Source organism: Balaenoptera acutorostrata, chromosome 14 (assembly GCF_949987535.1).
Source record: "Balaenoptera acutorostrata chromosome 14, mBalAcu1.1, whole genome shotgun sequence".
In the NCBI taxonomy this organism is placed as follows: domain Eukaryota; kingdom Metazoa; phylum Chordata; class Mammalia; order Artiodactyla; family Balaenopteridae; genus Balaenoptera; species Balaenoptera acutorostrata.
In genome coordinates, this window is record NC_080077.1 from 37,258,367 (window position 1) to 37,279,323 (window position 20,957).

General features: G+C 40.2%; 1 protein-coding gene and 1 non-coding gene across 7 annotated transcripts in view; one reads left to right on the forward strand and one right to left on the reverse strand.

The window, feature by feature from the left end:
• NCOA7 (nuclear receptor coactivator 7) overlaps positions 1-19,306 on the reverse strand; it is a 155,051-nt gene extending 135,745 nt beyond the window's left edge. For 2 of the 6 annotated variants that reach the window (XM_007190802.2, XM_007190801.2), the window contains exon 1: positions 8,806-9,477. The gene's annotated coding sequence lies outside the window, so the exon portion shown is untranslated. Of the gene's footprint in view, positions 1-8,053; positions 8,074-8,805; positions 9,478-9,519; positions 9,832-13,036; positions 13,123-18,236; positions 18,819-18,991 lie in introns of those variants that run through there. The other 4 variants (XM_057527597.1, XM_057527599.1, XM_057527598.1 and 1 more) reach the window with 4 other exon arrangements.
• A 117-nt stretch (positions 19,307-19,423) lies between these two features.
• On the forward strand, positions 19,424-19,495 carry TRNAE-CUC (transfer RNA glutamic acid (anticodon CUC)). Its single transcript has one exon. It is a non-coding gene; the product is annotated as a tRNA-Glu (tRNA).
• The last annotated feature ends 1,462 nt before the right edge of the window (positions 19,496-20,957 follow it).

The following is a 20,957-nucleotide window of genomic DNA, read 5'->3' on the forward strand; positions in this document are numbered from 1 at the left end:
AAGGGTAAGCTGGGACGAAGTAAGAGAGTGGCATGGACATATATACACTACCAAATGTAAAACAGATAGCTAGTGGGAAGCAGCCGCATAGCACAGGGAGATCAGCTCACTGCTTTGTGTCCACCTAGAGAGGTGGGATAGGGAGGGTAGGAGGGAGATGCAAGAGGGAGGAAATATGGGGATATATGTATATGTATAGCTGATTCACTTTGTTATAAAGCAGAAACTAACACACCATTGTAAAGCAATTATACTCCAATAAAGATGTAAAAAAAATTTGCAGTACAAATAGTTAAGTGCCAAAATAAACTGAAATTAGGGGTAGAGCAGATGTTTTGGAAAGTGTTGATGGAATTAAGTATCAGCTTGGTGCAGAATATTGACTTTAAAAGGAAGAAATGTGTAAGGAAATTCAGATAGAGCGGGCAGCCAAAAGCCTGAAGGCAGGAATTACCCCATGTGCATGAGGGGTACTGAGGACCCTTCTGACCCTACTAAAGTGCTGAGTTTATGCAGGTGAGGAGTGGGAGATACAGCTGAGTGCCTGCAATGTGGAGAGGATACAGTACCATTATCACCTAAGCAGCGTTCTCTGGCTTAAATTTCCAAGAGAAAGCCACCACCATGAAAATCTCATAAATCATTTCACTTACTCTACTTATTCTTGAGGAACTAGCCTTGGGGCTGATCTATACATAAAACAAGCAAGCAAGCTAAATGCAAGAAAATACCAAGCAGATGGCATGTGGGTGAAGATGTGGAGGAAGTGAAATATTAGCAGCTTTGAAAAGAGGAAGAGAGAGTAAAATATGTCAAAATGAATATGCATCTGATAAAGAAAAGTCAAGAATATAAGAATCCTATGATATATTAATTTTAATTATTTCTAACAATTATCATTGTAATATATACAGATAACAAATAAAATGTGAAAATAGAAATTGCCTATGATCCCAGCAATAGAGACAAAAGTCTCAATATTTTGTCACTTTCCTGTCTTTTCTTCCGTGAAGCTGCATTTTAAAATCAAATTAGGGTCTTTTTGTACATACTGTTTGGTATACCATCAAAAAAGACTCCATTGTTGGATTTGTCTCCAATTTTTACAATATCAACCTTGCTAATAGCTAATACTTATATAGTTGCTTACTCTGTGACAGAATTCCAAGTGCTTTACATATATTAACTTATCTAATTCTCAATACAATGTGAGAGGTGGATACTATTATTATCTTCATTTCACAGATGAGAAAATCAAGGAGAAATTAACTTGCCTAAGTTCACCTAGCTGACAAACGGTGGAAAAGGACTCCAAGCCAGGCAACAGGCTCCAGCATCCCTGCTCTTAACCCATCTACCATATCACCTGCCTCCCAGAGACAATGTGCTCACCACTGAAATTAAGCCTCATCTCTGATTTTTTTTAGGATGTACTCAGAACAGAATCACGGGTGCCAAGGGATTCTATGAGTTGAACTGCTCTCCATCAAAGGCATAATACCCCCATATAACCTCTTACCATCTGTGAAAAGGGAAAATGACCCAACTTCAACTTGCCAGCATTGTTATGGACTTTTACAATCTAATTATAGTCTGCATTTCTTTGATGCAATGAAGTTGAATATTTTTTCATGTTTTGGCCATTTGTAGTTCCTGTTTTGTGAATTTTCTATTCCTGCCATATAGATTGTTTGTGTCCCCCATCCCCACCCCAAATTCATACGTTGAAAACCTAATGCTCTAGGTGATGGTATGAGGTAGGAGCTTCAGGAGGTGATTAAAGCATGAGGGATCTACCCTCATGGGATTAGCGCCCTCATGGGATTAGTACCCTCATAAAGGAAGCCCAGAGAGATCCCTAGCCCCTTCTACTAGATGAGGATACAATAAGAAGTCCATGACACCCTGAAAGAGGGTTCTCACTAGAACCTGACCATGTTGGCACCCTGATCTTGGCCTTCCAGCCTCCAGAAACGTGAGCAGTAAATTTCTGCTGCTTCTAAGCCATCCAGTCTTTGGAATTTTGTTCTAGCAGCACAAATGGACTAAAACGATTCCTCCCTAGAATGTTTTTTAAAGAGTTAAAGTGTGTTAAATTGAAATTATTTTAGAAGATATCAGAGGGTTGCGAACGTGCTGTTTCAGTGGGAGCCTAGAGACCGGCAAGTATTATACCTTGGGGGAATCACCAGGAACCAGGGCTGAGGACTCAGCTGTAAATACCTGGGACCATAAGGATTGAGCAAGCCCTCCCAACAGACTAATAGCCTAAAATTGTGCTTTACAGCATACAGCAGGGGCTGTACCTATTGGATGGCTGGAATAGTCATTACTGCTACTCAAGACACACTCAATTCCTCATATCAACATGTCTGGGTAAACAAATTAGTAAATCTGATGTTTGCTTAGTGAGGTCAGAATTACAGAAGGAGGGACTTCCCTGGTGGCACAGTGGTTAAGAATCCGCCTGCCAATGCAGGGGACACGGGTTCGAGCCCTGGTCCAGGAAGATCCCACATGCCGCGGAGCAACTAAGCCCGTGTGCCACAACTACTGAGCCTGCGCTCTAGAGCCTGTGAGCCACAACTACTGAAGCCCATGTGCCACAACTACTGAGCCCACGTGCCACAACTACTGAAGCCCACACACCTAGAGCCTATGCTCCACAAGAGAAGCCACTGCAATGAGAAGCCAGCGCACTGCAACAAAGAGTAGCCCCCGCTCACCGCAACTAGAGAAAGCCCGCACACAGCAACGAAGACCCAATGCAGCCAATAAATAAATAAATAAATAAATAAATAAATTTAAAAAAAAACAAAAAATGAAGACATGTCAGGATGAAATCATGGAAATCCATTCCATAAATAAAACCTTAAAATTAAAAAAAAAAAAAAAGAATTACAGAAGGAAAATGAAAGATTTCAAGGGATCTCACACCTATGGAGCAGTCTTACAGATTTTCCCTATCCTACATGGCTAGTTTGGTTAGTGATCAGAATCATCCACTAGCCAGAGGATTCCACAGGAACAGTGCTGAAAAAATGCTATTAAATTCTTACTGGCTAAATCCTCTGTTAATCAGTCAACAGCAATTTACCTCGTGTCAGGCACTTTGCAATAAAATCAAGCACAGAGGACGCCCTCTGATTACTTGGCCTGGAAAGAAAAATACCATATTCACATACTTAGAAGTCACTTCGTAGGATGGGCTACTGTCTCCAGATGGTTCATGTCATCCATCAGGGTTGGTGGTTAATACTTTCGATGTTTAAGAGTAACACCACATTCGGAGGGTTTCACTCCTTTATGTACCAACTACAGAGGCAAACCCAGAGGCAGAGGCAAAAAAAAAACAAACACTCTCTTAGGTGAGGGCCATAATAAATATGAACTTTTTTTTTTTTAAATGAGTGTTAACACAATGTTTCGAGAGAATTAGTAAAATAAGGCAGGGATGCTAAAGAAAATGATACAGACACGTATTCTACGGAGGATGGGGGGGAGCGGAGTAGAGGAGGGACGAATAGTTAAATAAAAGCTTCAACCTTGGGCTTTTTTTTTTTTTTTTGACCAATCATAGCATGTTATCCAAAATCATAATTAATTTTTACTAGAAGGGCAATCTTGCTATTTATGAGAAATGCCTGTTGCCAGTATGGAAGCCTACTTGGGATACTACATTACATGTGGAAGGCTCCACGAGTTTCTAGAATCTCAACCAAGAATGGCCCCTAGAGATGACACCACAACTGAGTGTGGCTTGCTAATGAAAAGAGGAGGACCGAGTGTTCCATGCAGAGGAAACAGCGTGGAGAAGAAAAATCATATGCAGCGCATGTGCAGGAAGTGACAAACAGTTTTATGGTACCAACATAGAGATTCTGAACTTGGGGTCCATAAACAAGGACATGTAGGCAAAATGGTGTGTTTAGTGTGTGATGAGACCATGAACTTTCATCAGATTTTCTTAAAGGGTCCGCGATTGGGGATGGGGAGGTAAGTTAGGAACAACTGTGAGTCAAATGCATGACAGGGAGGGGCAGGGGACAAGAGATGAATTCCTCAGGGCCCAGGAGACCAGGCTAAGTAAGATTCATGGAGGACTCCTTCCTGCGCAGGATGGGAATCCTTTAGAAGGTTGAAAAGGGAAGTTTAGAAGGAAGACTGGCTGAAATGTAGGGGAAAGTAAAGTGCAGGCAACAGTCCAAAGCATCTGAGGAGCCATAAAGAACAGTGGGAATGGAGAGAAGGCAATTAGAGAAATGATTAGGTGATCAAAGGAGCAGGCTGAATGTTCACATTTGCTTGTATGTGCACAAAATGTCACTGGAGGAGTCTCAATTAACTGATAACTCCGGTTGCCAGTGGACAGGGGAAGCATGTAACTAGGAAAGAGGAGGAGAGGGAATCCTTTCAATGTTTACCCATTTGTACCTTTTGAATCACATGAAGGTATTGCCTACTACAAAAATAAAACTTTTTTTAAAAAAGACTTTTAAATCTTTAAAAAGATTTAAAAAGAATCATTACCGGAATGATATGCCTCTGTGTAAAACTTTGCCCACATCTCTCTCCAAATCCCCTCCTCAATGTTTCAAGTTGCACTTTTGAATTCAGATTATTTTTACCTCAAAAGCTCCTGGACTGCACCGATGACTATCCCTTGAGAAGGGCCAGTCTCTCTGTGGACCGGGGTGATAAATGTATGAAAATGAAGTTGACACCATACAGATGTAAATAACTATTTACGTGGTTAAATTCAACCAACTTAACAGGTAGTTGTTAAAATACCAGAATGAAGAAAGTCTGATCAATTAACTCAGGGAGCTCAATCTTTTAAATTTTATGGTGAATAAAAGAGGCTCTAGGAAGAATCTCTATGATTTATTAAAACAAAGATGAATCAAATAAATTACTGATGTGAAAGAGGTCAGATGTGAGGTCCAGTGTGGTGAGTGTTAAGCTAATTTAGGCTAGCCTTTTGGCTAAAAATGACTTTTTTTTTTTAATTAAATAGAATGAATCTCCTGGTCAATCCAGAACTGACTTAAACTGAATGGTTTTACCAATTTTAAATTAGTCAATAGTAGACATAAATTTAATAGTTAAAAAAAAAAGTGGATCTTAGTTTTGCAAAACTATGTAACATTGTTTTCCAAAACATTTCCATTGTTTTCTATATAAGCGTAAATATACTAAACTTGCAATACTTGTTCAAAGCATATTTAATGGAACCTATTAAACTTGTTAATCAAAACATACTGTATCCATAGATCAATTCTGCACATGTTTCCATTTATTGGTTTCATGTTTTATATTTTTCCTTGTTCTACAAAAGATGTGAGTCAGCTTAATAAATTCAATAAAATGGGAAAATATACTTAGATTAAAAATATCAGAAGAAAAAAAAAAACAAAACAAGGTAGAACAGAAATTCAAAACCAAAGGGAAAGTTAGAACATCAATAATAGGCCATAGGTTTTTACAGGGTTATTAAAATTAAGTTGTAAATTTGACTCTGTGTTTCCTAGTTGCCAAATCAGAAAGGGAAATATAATCAACTATCTAATTCTATTTTTGCATGATGAAAAATGGACGCTCCATAATTGTTCAGGGGAAGTAAAGCTTTTCTTTGGCATTTAGAGTTGAATGGAATTTCTTGCAAGAGTCTTCAAGCAGGAGCTGTAGAAGGAACTATTATCTTAATAACCACATCTCTTAAGTAACATAACAGTAGGTTTCTTGTGACTGTCTTTATTAATAGAATGCTTCAGTGTGAGCACAATTTGGGGGGAGGAGTGCAAAGGATGCAAAACAAGGTAACCAAAGTATACAGTTTCTGAAGATCTGGCTAGACTCCTGGCAAAACACCTAGAATTGGAGGGGCATGGGTGGACATCATGGCCTTTGTTCAGCCAACTCTCTATAAACATTCTTTCAATTAAGCTTCTGGTCAAATTTATGAGCAGACATTTCATTGTCTCTGGCATTCTTTACCATTTTTAAAGGGAGATTAGTATACAACACTTATTCTTCATCCACTAGTTCCCTGTATTTGAAATTCAAGGTTATACAAATTTTCTTTTCTATACTTTTTCTGCAACCATAACAATTTTGGTTCTAACATATGTGAAATTGAGTGGATCTTACTGGATGTAAACAACAACAAAAATCATGGGCTGGGATAAAAAACGGTGGGATAAAAAAGGGACAGTAAGGGACATTTAGCGAGGAAGGGATAGGGGGTTTGGTAATAAAACCTTAGGAAAGATATAGAAAAGTAAGATAGAGTAAATCTAGGTCTTAGGATTTCATTCCAGTGGTGCATGTGGAGTCAGGGTACTGGGGGGCTCACTTGTCAGGACCCAGGTAGTGAGTCATTCAATTGCAGGGGCGCTGTGCATTTGGATGCAGGACACACAAAGAAAAATGCCTCTTCCATTCTGACATTAGGAACTGATTTCAAGGTCAAGAGTGCTAGCACAGTCAAGTGCTCAACTTCTCTTTGTCAAATGTACAAATAAGTGTTTATTATCTGCAACAAAGTAAAGAGAGTTTACTGTAACCGTAGGGGAGGGCTCTTTTGAGAAGTTTAAAGTGAGCAAGGAAGAACAATATAAATTAACTGCTCAATATCCTTGACTACAAATATAAGATGTGTAAAATGTAATTATCTTTATTTCATGGGAGAATTTTTGCTCTGTTTGAATAAATCATAACATATTTTTCATAAGCTCCCTCCCACTGCTGGTTCCCCCAATCTCACTACCTTTTACATAAAAGTGTTATTTCTTCACCATCTAGGAAGAGCCCAAGTAGGCTGGAGAAGCAATAGTAATAAACTAGGGCTTAACATAGTTTTGTGAAAATAAGTCTTTTGGGTAATATGTAGTAAGGATGGTGAAGAGGTATTAAAATGACAGAAGAGAAAGAAAGAAAATAAGTGACTGGACCACTCCCAGATAATTCTGGGAGTTAAACAAAGTGACTGAAAAAAGGTTAATACTGACTCAGAAAACTTACGTAACAGGAAAATAAAAACAAAACAGGAAATATTGTATCACAGTGCAAAAACAAAGCAAGTGAAATGTGATGCAGTTATCCTTGATTATTTCAAGATAACATAAGATTTAAAAGCAGAGAGGCACCAAACCTTCCAAACCTGCAATGTCACAACCACCCTGGGTGTCAAACTTGAAAACCGATATGTTTATATACTGAGGAAAACCATGCAGTTGAAAATGTGTATCTATACCATGTATTTTGAATCATTTAGGAATCACAGACACTTCTAAATGCTTTATTTCCACTTTTACCTGTAATAAATACATTATAATTAGGTCAGCCACAACAACTCAACTCTAAAATGAGTTAATATGTCACTTATTAACCAAATCATTGTTACCTCTGGAGTAACCTAGAATTTCCTTTAAACATGAATTGTACTTTTTAATTGTGTTCTAGAGTTTAATTAAAATAAGTTTGATTACCAATTAGAAAAAAAAATTGCAAGCTTAGAAATGAAATTAACTTATATTAAGAGTTGGGGAGAATTACCTTATTTAATAACACATTAAAGAAGGAAAACATATGGTCCTAAAAATGTCAAAATTCAACTTAAATGCTGGGATAACCGAATTTGACTATTTATACAAAGAAGTAATTTTTAAAATCCAGTTAAACTTCAACGGCCACAGGACAAACACATTTTAATCCTAAACTGTCTTTAGATGAAGCTTGAAACACAGTTCATTCAACAAATAACTAATGAGCGCCCACTATTCATCAGACTAGGGGATTACAGGACTGAACAAGACGAAGACTGTCCTCCTGGAGTTTACACCGGTTCATTTTCCAAAGCTCTAAACCTTAATACGTTAATAAAATTGGCGCTTACAATGATCCACTTTCCAAAACTCTAAACCTTATTGCTTAATACGAAATTTAAAAACGATGGCCTGTTAAGAGATAATCTTGCCAAAAGCTCTGATGTATGAACTTTACACTTGGGAGAGGAGAAAGAATTTATAACCAGCTTCTCAGAAATACAGACCTTATTAACATCCAGTTGAAAGCTAGGCTGCGCCCAATGCTGCCTCTGCTGGCCGACTCCGTGCATCCTTCCAGCAGATTCTCAACTCCCTACACCTGTGTCAAACTTGCCACGCTCTTCACGAAAGCCGAAGGCTCCCAAGTAGGCAGCACGAGAATTCCTCAGCCTCATCTATCTCTTGAATATTTGACTCCTAGAGGAGCCTTCTCTAACTGGCCCTAAAATGTTGACTGTAAGGGTTGGAGACATCAATTTTATATATCAGCCAGCCAACTCTGAAATACACAAAAATCCACAGCGACTTCTCTATGCCGCTGAAATAACGCTGTGCGTGGCTACATGTTGAGAGAAAACAGGAAGAACGCATCTGTTCATCAAGCCGAAAAAATACGGTGACATATTTCCACCTGAGCTGCTGAAAATTCAACGGTATTTCCCCCTTCACCCCCCAGGAATCCACACAGCAACCCATCCTCCCTGCCCCTGCCCGAAGCGCGCACCCCACCGGGCCCTGGGTGTGGGCGGGGAAGGGTCAAGCTCTCCTTCGCCACAGCTGGGCCTCCCGGGCTCAAGAAGAGGCTGTCAGGTTAACAGGGGGCTGCGCCCAACGCCATTAGGACACCTCCGAGGGCTGCACCGAGCTCCAGCGGGAGGCAAGTTTGGCGGGTCCTGGCCCCGGCCCCCCGCCCCTACCCAGCGGCAGCATCAGCAGCGGGCGGCTGCGAGGGCTAGTCCCCGCCTCACCTACTTACCTACAGGGCGGGGGCGCCAGCTCTTCGGGTCCGGGAGAAAGGCAGCCGGCGCACGCATTTCTGGGAGCGGTGGCCTCTGCCGCTCGGCGCCTGGGAGCGCATCCTCCAGGGTGGGTGGGAGGAGGGGTCGGGGGAGGACCTTGCGGTGACGCGGTGCTGGGGCAGGAGGGAGGAGCGCCCAGGAGCGCGCCCCGGGGGACCGGCGTCCGGTGCTACTGGACGCGGCCGCCGCCGGGACTCCTCAGGCCTTTCCCCAGGCGCGGTGCCTAGCCAACCCTGCAGATGCACCCGCGGTCAGGACATCGGCCACGACAGGCTGCCGGGCCCGGCCGGAGGCGGGGAGCTGCGGGTGGCGCGACGCGGGGCAGACGCCCACCTCTAGCTCCGCCCGGCCCGCGCCACGCTCTGCGCCCCTCCGCTGCGGCGGGGGCCGGGGAGCTCGGCAGCTCCGCTCGGCCGCTCGGGCTGCAGCTGCGGCATCCTCCCTGCCCCGGCGACCTCCGAGCCGGCGGTCTGGGCAGCCGCGCCACCCCCTGGCGGCTGCAGCCTCCGCTGCCCCGGCGCAGCCCCAGCCCGAGCCCGGCGGCTCCGCCCCGGAGAGCTGCGCGCGAGGCCTCCGCAGGCCTCAGCCCTTTGTGAAGCCTCCCGGGAGCGAGCTCGTTGCGACTCCGGCGGCCGGACGCCCGGCGGCTAAGCCTGGGAGGGTCTTCTTACCTCTCCCTGGGCTGCATCTCCTACAGCTGGCTCGCTGTGGCCACCACTGTTCGTGGGAATAAGGCTCTGAGAGCAGAGCTGGAGTTAAAAGAGTGTCTCCCCGAGCTTTAAAGCCTTGAGTTTCCTTCCAGTTCGGAGACCACTGGTCACAATAAATTCATCCTTCTGTCCTTTCCGGCGTTGTGTTTCTCAAAGGGGCCCACCATCTCCTCCCCCCTCCCGCTCCCATCCTAGGCACAGCATCCCGGATGCTGCCAAGTTGCTGTCATTACAGCAATAGGGACGTAGCAATTGAGCCCTCCAGGACGACTCTTGGCAAAGACCCGAGAGAGCCTGGGTTGGGAAGATTTGCATCAGCTGCTGGGCAGTGCCTGTGAACTTCCCATCCCCATCTGGGAGCTGTTCCTCCTACGGTCCCATGACCAGCACTGCAAGATGACTAGGAGGATTTGGCCGTGAGGTTTTACCCTTACGCACAGAAAAAAACTTCATGGTGGAGCCTGCAGCTGGTGCGATAACATTGGTGTGTCAGAGGCCAGACACAGGCACACTAGATAGCAGCCTCCTCTGGCTTGTTGATGCTGCTTAAGCTGTAACAGCCTCTCGTGGAAGACTGAGCGAAGCATTTAACAGTGATGGCTTTGGGATTTCAGTTGCAAGTGGTCATGCTATATTATCTTGCAAAATATGGAATAATCACCCATGATATACTGAGCATGTATAAAATTGGACCTCAGGTTTACATCTTTTTGGTTTGAATGTGAAGAACTGGGTATTTTACTCTTTTTTCTTTAGGCATTCATTATGCTATTTGCAAATTATTTCCAAGGGAAAATTAGGCTTCTAAGGTGTAAAGAGCTGATTTCATTGAATCAGAAGAGCATGGTTTGGGATCACCAGAGAAAGTGAGCTGCTCTCACACTTCTTTGATGATTTTGAAATCTAAGATGAATTTTTTAAGAACAGGCAAAGAAGAGACATGTTCCATAGCAGTACAAACTGTGATAAAATTGCTAAGACTTCTTGAGATGAGTTCTTTTAAGTAAAGTGGACATCCAGTGGGGAGCAGGGTAGGAGCTGCATTGTGTATGGATCAGGAAACACAGGGCACATGACTTGGTTACTTCCAGAGACTCTGATTTGATCTAGAGCCCCAGTTTATTTTCAGAAGTACCTATTATTATTCATCATATCTAGCCCCATATTCAGAACGAATTGACTATAGGAATCTATATGTATATATGTGATGAATAAGTGACAAAACAAAGTCACTTAAAGAGAATTTGGCAGTTGCTGAGTCTCACATTTGTAAAGAGGTCTGCTTTAGACTGTAGTTTCTGCATGAAATATCCGTTGAGTTGCAATTCTTGACTGTTTCCATCCTTTCACCACCAAGAGTTCCCTTTTGTTTTTCTCTCTATGGACCCCAGATTTTGTCAAGAAAATAATTAAGCAGTGATCTTTTTTTATTAGGCAAAGATATAACTATGTGTTTTAAAAGTAGTAACCATCATTTATAAATGGTTTGTCAGCCTTTCAAAAACATGGCTTATAATTTAAGGATCCTCTTTACCGTCTTCATGAACTGCTCTAGGACTGCAGGCTGTATCATATGCTTATTATAACATTTTATTACAATGAAAGTCACGGTAGAATAAAGGTTTCTGCTCTACAGTTTAAAGAGGGAGAAAATTCCCCCTTACTGATTGTTCATTTATTCTTTTTCATTAACTCAGCATTTATTGATTTGCCTAAGCCTTGTCTTTATAGAGAAATCCAAAGAAATAAAACCATTTCCTTATCCTCTAGATCTGTGCTGTCCAATACAGTACCCTCTAGCCACATGTGGCCATTTAAACTAAATTAAATTTAAAATGTATTTTTTCGGGGCTTCCCTGGTGGCGCAGTGGTTGAGAATCTGCCTGCCAATGCAGGGGACACGGGTTCGAGCCCTGGTCTGGGAAGACCCCACATGCCGCGGAGCAACTAGACCCGTGAGCCACAATTACTGAGCCTGCGCGTCTGGAGCCTGTGCTCCTCAATAAGAGAGGCCGCGATAATGAGAGGCCCGCGCAGCGCGATGAAGAATGGCCCCCACTTGCCACAACTAGAGAAAGCCCTCGCACAGAAACGAAGACCCAACACAGCCATAAATAAACAAACAAACAAATAAATAAACAAACCCAAAAAAAAGTTTTAAAAAAAAATGTAGTTTTTCATTTCACTAGCCACATTTCAAGTGCTAAAGAGCCACACGTGGCTAGAGACTACTTATTGGACAGCACGGAATAGAACATTTCCGTTATTGCAAGAAATTCTTCTGGATAGCACTGCTCTAACTAGAAGGTGAAATTTTAATTGGGAGAATAAGATATAGTATATAAAGTTATTTGGGAAATCTTAGTACACGACAGATCAAACCTCATTAGAAAGTGTACTTCTTAAGAACAGTGTAATCTCTAAGAGTTCGGGCTCTGGCTTCAGACTGAGGCTCCATCACATGCTGACCTTGGGTAAATTACTTAAGCTCTGTATCTGTAAAAGGGGGATGATAATAGTACCAAATTTCAGGGTGGATATAGGGATTAAATGAGATAATCTGTGAATGATGCTTAGGCTAAAGTCTAGAACGTGACCTTCAAGAAAAGTTAGGTATTTTTATAGCAATATACATTATTATAATACAGGTTTTCTTTTTAAAAAATTGTATCCTTAGCACCCCTCACTGTACTTAGCTATTACAAAGTGCTTGGTAAATGCTGAGTTGATGAAAAATTATAATGCTACAATGATTTTATGGATATGAGGGCCTCTATTAAAAATGAAAACTGATCTTTCTATTTCTGTTGAAGGGTAGAGGCCATTTTAGGGCAATTTAGGCAGAATTGTCATCTCACTTTTTCTGGGGTAAAGAACCCTGTATGATGAGACTTTGAGGGTAGACAGAGAGAAGAAGAAAGGCCTTCAGCTCTTAAAGGAAGAAAAGAGAGTCACTTGCCCTCCTTTTTTTTGCTCCTCAGGGCAGGAATTGGATAGTGGGAGACAACTGGATCCCTGAGTTCAGGCATCAGGTGTTCACCCAAGGGACTTCCTGGAGGAGGTGGGTAGGAATTCCACATCTTTGGGAACATCACCAAAAAACAGCAACCATTATTGCAAATGTATTCTGTATTTTTCTTACATATCTATCCCAGAATAGTTTTGTAATGAAGTATGGCTAGTATGTCTGTTTGTAACCACAGCACTGGTAACCTCTCATGAAACTGGAGTTCCAGAAACACTGGCAAATACTGCTGCAACACCTTGTCAAAATGAAAGCTCCCTGGTAAGTAATGAGCTCACAACTACAGAAAGAATTGAAACTTCTTTGGGAGTTTTCTCTGTAAAGATGTTGAAGAGGAGATTTTTGTACTGGTTGGTGAGTTTAATCTACCAGCACCAAGAAAGTTCATTCTCTAGTGGTTAAACCCATCCTGCTTTTCCTAGCACAAAGAGAAACACACCTCCTTGCACACACCTGACGTAGGCTAGTTGAGACGCAGGAGTTCCATGGGAGGGAAACGCTGATGACATCTTGGAGGTCTGTGGGGAGCCATCTTGCACCTAAAGAGGCAGAATAGAGTTCACTGTTTAAAAGTGTTGAAGGCAGTAGCTCATTTTCACAACTGGGGTCATTGGTCCAGAACATCTTAGATACCATCTTGAGTTTTGAGAAGAATGTAAATAGGTTCTTTTGTGGATAGGCCTAGGTTCAGTGCTTCTCTCGGCTTGTTATGAAGAAGAGGTAGAAATCTTGTCTAAAGAGGAGGTAGAAGTCTCCTTGTCATTTGAAAAGAGAAAGAGCCTGCCAGAGTGTATTGAGAAAGAAATACTGACATATATAGGAACGGATTGCTGTCTGGGTGCCTGTTAGTAGGTAGAACTTATGGCTGCTTATTTGGAATAAGCGCCCCCAAAATTTGTCCTTTTCTTTTTTTTTTTTAAATTAATTAATTAATTAATTTATTTATGACTGTGTTGAGTCTTTGTTTCTGTGCGAGGGCTTTCTCTAGTTGCGGCAAGTGGGGACCACTCTTCATCGCGGTGCGCGGGCCTCTCACCATCGCGGCCTCTCTTGTTGCGGAGCACAGGCTCCAGACGCGCAGGCTCAGTAATTGTGGCTCACGGGCCCAGTTGCTCCGTGGCATGTGGGATCTTCCCAGACCAGGGTTCGAACCCATGTCCCCTGCATTGAGCAGGCAGATTCTCAACCACTGCGCCACTAGGGAAGCCCTGTCCTTTTCTTTTATTCACAGTTAATTAAAAAGTATCTACCCTTGGACAGTTTCTGCTGCCTTATTTCTGCTAAAAATAGTCTATTCAATAGCTTGAGAATTCTTTTTTAAAAAAATAATTTCTGAAAAACTTATTTAAATAATCTAGTGCTAAGATACAGTGCTAAGATATAATTTAAAATTTTGAAATGAATCCCTAAACTCAAAGTGATGTTAAGTGGTGATTGTTTATTGGACTTAATTTGAGTGAAAGAAAATTACAGTGCAATAAGCTGAAAAGGGAGTTTTTCGAAGGAAATAGAGATTCACCAAAAGTTGCAAAAAATGTACAGGGAAGTCCCAGGTTTTCCCCCAGTTATCCCCCAAAGATAACATCTTGCATAACTACAATAAATATCAAAACCAGAAAATGACATTGGTATGATCTTTAGAGCTCATTGAGATTTCACTAGTTTTACACATGTTCTTGCCTGTGTGTGTGTGTGTGTGTGTGTGTGTGTGTGTGATTTCTGTGCAATTTTATCATCGGTATAGATTCTTCTACCACCACCACAATAAGCTACAGCAGCGGTCCCCAACCTTTTTGGCAGCAGGGACCGGTTTCATGGAAGGCAATTTTTCCACGGACCGGGTGGGAGCGGGGGAGGGGATGGTTCAGTTGTAATATGAGCGATGGGGGGCAATGGGGAGCGGCAGATGAAGTTCCACTGCCTGCAGTTCACCTCCTGCTGTGCGGCCCGGTTCCTAACAGGGGGGTTGGGGACCCCCGAGCTACAGGACTGCTGTATCACTCCTACAAAGGTACCACACCTATTCTTTTACAGTCACCTCCATCCTCCTCCCCACCCCATCTAATTCCTGTCAGTCACTAATATGTTCTCATCTCTATCATTTAAAAAATTCTAAATAAATGGAATCATAGAGTGTATAACCTTTTGGATTGGCTTTTTTAAAAAATTCAGCATAATTCCCTTGGGATCTATCCAAGTTGTTATACATATCAATAGTTTGTTCTTTTTTTTGATAAATATTCCATGGTATGGGTGTACCACAATTTAACCATTCACCCACTAAAGGATGTTTCCGTTGTTTCCAGTTTTAGGCTATTATGAATAAAGCTACTATACACATTCATGTGCAGATTTTATGTGAACATAAATTTTCATTTTTCTGGTATAAATGCCTAAGGGTACAACTGATGGGTGCATAATTAGTTTTATAAGAAACTGCCAAACTATTTTCCAGACTGGCTGTACATTTTACATTCCTATCAGCAAAGTATGTGCGATAACTAACATGTTTTTAATGTATTAAATGAACTTATTAAATTGAAGTATAGTCAAACGTTTCTTTTACTATCCACTACTCTACTAACTGTAATTGCTTGTTTACTTGAACCCTGCCAGACTAAACTTCAAGATCAGGCATCCTGTGCCTAACATAGTGACTTACATATAATAGACAGTCAATAAATATTTGTTCAGCAAATGAACAAATTAATGAACAGAAGAATAGCTGAATGAGGTTGAAATCAAATTGAAAAATTAAATTGCCCATAAATTATAACTAGAACTGAATTTGAATTGGATGCCATGATTTTTCTTCCAATATATAACATTTTCAAGTCAGAAATTGGCAGTCCATAAGGTAAGTCATTTGTGGGTCAGTTAATAAAAACTAAATGCCAATTATGTGGCACCAAGGTTATTTGTTGTAGTACTTTGGTAACAGCAAAAAATTGAAAATAATCTAAATGACCAATGATATAAAACTACTTTAATAAAATCTCTATACAGTGGAATATCATGCAGTTATCAGAAATAAAGAAAAAACTCTTTATGTAAAGAATGGACATGCTTCAAAAGAAATTAATTTTAAAAAAGGTTACAGAAGAGTATGTAGAGTAATGCCCCTTCTCATGTAAAATTTTAAACAAGGAAATTAAAAGAGAAAAGATACATGCATAAAGATGTTAATTCTCCATAAATCAGTTTATAAAGTAGAGGGTGTGCCTGCACCATCTTATGCTAGAAAGTAAAGAAATGCTCAAAAATTTATAGGGACATGTCAAAAGAATACAGGAGCCAGCTTAAAGGGACTCCTTCTGGCCATATTTGGAACAATTTAAGTATTAATAATGACAGCAGTAGATTATAACACATTGACTAAAACCACAAAAATAAAAAAAGAATATGAGTCCAAACTGATATTTTAAAATTAAATAAAGAATAAAAAGAGGGAGGACAGAAAGGAAAGCTCTTTACATGTGAATGATAAAATAACACCGTTTTGCAGTCAACATAGTAGTAATTGATTCAGGCAAGCGTCATCGGTGGATGCTAAAACCATTGGGTGAAACTTTGCGGAGGAACAGAAAATTCATACATTTTCAAAGTATTACTTCCATGGGTGATATTTGCTTTTTTTTTTTTGATATTTGTTAATTACAAGTGTAAAGGGTAACTTTACAATGGAGGAATATGGCAGACACCTTCACCAAATGATCTGTGTTTGTTTCCTATTGGTGCTGTAAAAAAATCACCACAAACTTAGTGGCTTACAACAGCACAAATTTATTATCTTACGGTTCTGTAGTCCAGAATTCTGACATGGGTCAGAATCTAGGTGTTGGCAGAGCTGCTTTCTTTCTGGAGGCGCTGAAGAGAACATTTTCCTTGCCCTTTTCAGTTTCTAGAGGCCCCTTGCATTCCTTAGCTCATGGTCCCCTTCCTCCATCTTCAAAGCCAGTTAAAGGCTGGTAGAGTCTTCCTGGGATCACATCACTGGGACTCCAACTCTCCAGTCTCCCTCCTTGACTGAAAAGGACTCGTGTGATGATTTCTGGCCCACCCAGATAATCCAGGATAATCTCTCTCTTAAAATCCTTAATTTAAACACATCTGCAAAATTCCTACTGCCACGTGAAGTAATATTCATTTTTCTGGAGATTAGGACAGGTACAATCTCTGTGGGAGCCATTATTCTGCCTACCACATTACCATTAGAGATAACACAATACATCAGCATTATTTGAATTATGATATAATGCACTGAGAAGGACATATCACTTAAGGTAGTTTTCCTGACAAAAGAAATATTTGTCTAAATTGAGGGACTTTCTGAAGCAAATGTCCTCCACTATTCAATGCTGTAAAAAAAAAAAAAAAATTGGGTAATTGTTTCAGATTAAAGGAAGGAGACTACAGAAACTTGGCAATTAAATGCAGTGTATAATCCTTGAATGGATCCTGGATAAAAATGAAAAAGTATAAAAGGTGCTAGGACAATTGAAAAATTTGACTATGAACTGTATCATAAATAATATTGTATTAAATTTAAATTTTCTAAGTGTGATAATTGTATTGCTTGTTCTTAGGAAATATATGGTATAGTTTTTCGAAGTAAAGTATCATGGTGTCTGCAACTAACCTCAAATGGTTCAGAAAAAAGATCAAGAGAAAGCAAATATGGCAAAATATTGACAAGTGGTGAATCTAGATTAGTACTATAAAATAGAAATATAATGCAAGCCATATATATATATATCAATAATTTTAAATATTCTAGTAGCTAGGTTAAAAACAAAAAAAGAAAGTGAAATTAATTTTAATATTTTAACTCATATTCAATTAGCATTTAAAATTTACTCAATGTAAAAATTATTAATGAGATATTTTACATTCTTTTTTTTCCATACTAAGGCTTAAAAATCCAGTATGCATGCAACACTTATAGAACACCTAAACTCTTACTAGCCACATTTCAGTGCACAGAAGTCACACGGTGGATGCTGGTACTACTAAATTAGCACAGGTCTAGATGAAGGGTGTATATGTGTTCATTGTTCTATACTTGGAGTTTTCTGTAGGCTTGGAATGTTTCAAGATAAAAAGTTGGGGAAAAAGGAAATAGATATTTCTAGGAAATAAAAAAATAAAATAAAATTTAAAATAGCATAGACAATTTCTAGGAGGATACAGAAGAAACTGGTCAACTCTGGGAAGAAGAAATGAAGAGTGATAAAAGAGTGATGGTTCTCGCTGTACCCTTTCGTACCTCTCGTACAAGACTGTGACTAAACCTATTAAAACAAATTTAAATTATTCTAAAAGTAATATCTACTTTATCTTTTAATTCAAAACCAGATGCTCTTTCACGCTAAGCTCTGAAAACCCCCAGTTGAGAGGTAGAAGCTCCACCTACTGCACTCGATTTCCTAAAAATTCCTTGATATAGGAAAGGGGTGTGGGTCCCATCTAAAATATAGTAATTGTTTAGCAATTTCTTCTGGTGATGTTTCCATCTTTACTTATTAGTCTTAATAAGTCATTTTAATCTTCCTGTTTGCATATTATTAAATAATTTTAGATAAGTTTTATCAGTAATCTAAACTCCATTTCTGAGTGGCTGAAAACAAGAAAAAAAATTCTAGCTCAGGCTCACCTAAATTCTAGGTGATGGACGAAGGCTGTAATTCACAATGGCGCCGGAGGTTGTGCGCAAGTTCATTACAAATTTATATCTGCTTTACTTAAGCCTCCTTCCATCTTGCAGCGGAGCGGGGTCTCTAGGGTTACATTTGTCCAACTGTAACGGTTGGCGCTTTCAAAACTGAGTTACATCCTATTGTCTTCTGCTCGTATTTCATGAGGGCTTCCGAACTGAGGCTGGGCTGGAAGGTTTCTTGACTCCTTTGGTAATTGCATCATTTCCTGGCCGTTTCTCATACATAATGCGGAGAAGGGAAGCACTTGCCCAGATAATAACAGTTTGAAAAACAGGAGGATAATGGAAACAGTGCGTTTTAACGGTTTACTCCGATCCGGGTGCAGATGCCCTGGTTCTTCACTAAGCAAATTACCCACAGCCCTCCCCGCTTCGTTAATCTGACTCTCAAATAAGTAAATTAAGTAGTCGCGTCCTAAAGGCCACGAGGCCCTTCATCACCCACACTTACAGAGCATCTGCTCTGTGCCAAGCTCTACTCCGGGAAACGCTCTCCGCCCGTGGCAATCTTACCGTTAGATTTAGTAAAATATTTAGTGGGATTTAACATCTGCGTGAGAGGGAAAGACAGAAAGACATACACAGAGAAAGAGGTTAGATTTAGAAAGAGCAGCTACATGATTGAGAAAATGATAAAGCAAATTGCAAGGTTCTGGACAGTACTTTAACATTGTCTAGGTATAGATATTTACATGTTACATAATTAGGATGAAATCCCAGGACGTCTTTTCCAGCTCGGCAGTCGGAAGAGGATTCGATTTGGAGGATCCAGCCTTTCCCCTTAGGAGCCGCCGCGGAGATCGCCTGAGAGCGCAGAGCGTTTGCCGGGTTTAGGCAAGTGAAGAAATTCTTCATTTCTTCTTCCTAGAGTTAACCAGTGTCAACAGTTTCTCCCGTATCCTCCTAGAAATTGTCTATGCTGTTTTAATTTTATTTTTTATTTCCTAGAAATATCTATTTCTTTTTTCCTCAACTTTTTATCTTGAAACATTGCAAACCTACAGAAACCCAAAACAGGAACGAAGTGGGCGGGGCTTAGAGGCAACAATCTTTTTTTCTATTGGCCAGGTTTACGTGGCGATTTCTAAAGACACAAATAGACCGAGAAAACAAGACTAGCAAGTTCCCTGGTGGTCTAGTGGTTAGGATTCGGCGCTCTCACCGCCGCGGCCCGGGTTCGATTCCCGGTCAGGGAAGCTAGTTTTCTTACTTGCAAATGAGTTATGATGGTTGTTACCGATTTTTTTCTATTATAAAAATTCAATTAGCTTTAAATATTATTGAACCTAAGATTTAAAATACGCCATACCTTTTTACAGATATTTGCAATCAAATAAACAACAAAATGATCCCTGATTCTAAAGTACTCTAAATACAACTAAGTCACTTATAAATTTGCATTTTCCAGCTTTGAAAATAATTTGGATGTGTATACAAGCATTAATTTATTGAGCCTTTGTTAATCTGGAGCTTCGTTTGACTAATAAGAGGAGGAAAATAATTTTAGGAGGGATTATACCTATTTTGCATCATGCTGAGAGTCAAGTTTCATATATTCAGATTATGTGCTTTGTAGATTGCGTATGTTGGAGCTGTTCTTATCCGGTTCTTCTTTATGAATCTAAGATATTTTCTGAGATATGTTGTTGGTTAATTATCAAGTAGCTGCTTTATATTTTCTGTTACTAACGCACTGTAGTAATTACATTACCTGTTGTATTTTAACTTTTCTCAAAGACCTTCACGCAAATATGGCAAATTTCTTGCATCCAGTGTGTCGATTCCCTGTAGGTTAATCATATAGGTCTTTCAAAAATAGTTAAGTATCATTTGGAATTCTTACATTCAGGGCAAAGAAGGACTCTGGGAATTCCCCAAAAGAGAATATGGAAATGTTGGAGTCAAAAAGAAGATAAAATGGTGCTATATAGACATTACATTTTTTTTAATCCTGAAATTTCAAAATCATTCTAACCTTTGCTAACTTTTAAGCTACTGGGTTTTTTTGACCGTTTCATTTTAAGCCTGAAATTTCACAATAGCATAGAAATAAACTAAGAGCTTAATTACAGCTCCTGTGGCTTTGTCTTACTTTCCTTTTAGCTGTGCTGAGACTGGTTTGGAAGAGGAAAAGGAAGAGTATTTATTAATGGTCCAGGGGGTAGGAAAAAGCAGAAGTGTTTAAGGAGTCTTTCACTGAGGAATTAAGACAGAAATATATTTGTTATTATTATTGCCATTAACAAAAACAAAGGCACCATTCCTTGACTATTTGCTATGTGGTAAGTACTTCAAATAATTGAAATATGTAATGAGGGAAGGGAGAAAGAAGTGGATATGAGAATGAAAATGGACTGGAAAACTGATTCCCAAAATAACCTAGAGGCTAGCAGGATCTGGAAAGCCTGAGAAAGTGGGAATGGGCATTTAATCTTAGGGAATCCAGGATGACCAAGGCCTGGGCATCCAGGGTGGTTGTACCAGGCTGGCTATAGAAGGGCACCTGTGCTAGGGAACAGTGCAGGTCCAGGTAAGACAGGTTAGTGCAGCCAGATTATGGAGGACCTTAAGACAATCTATGGAGTTACAAAGGGAATGCAAGAAGCCTTGGTATTTAACAGGATAGAAAAGCTTAAGAATAATAGGGAAGAATCAGTA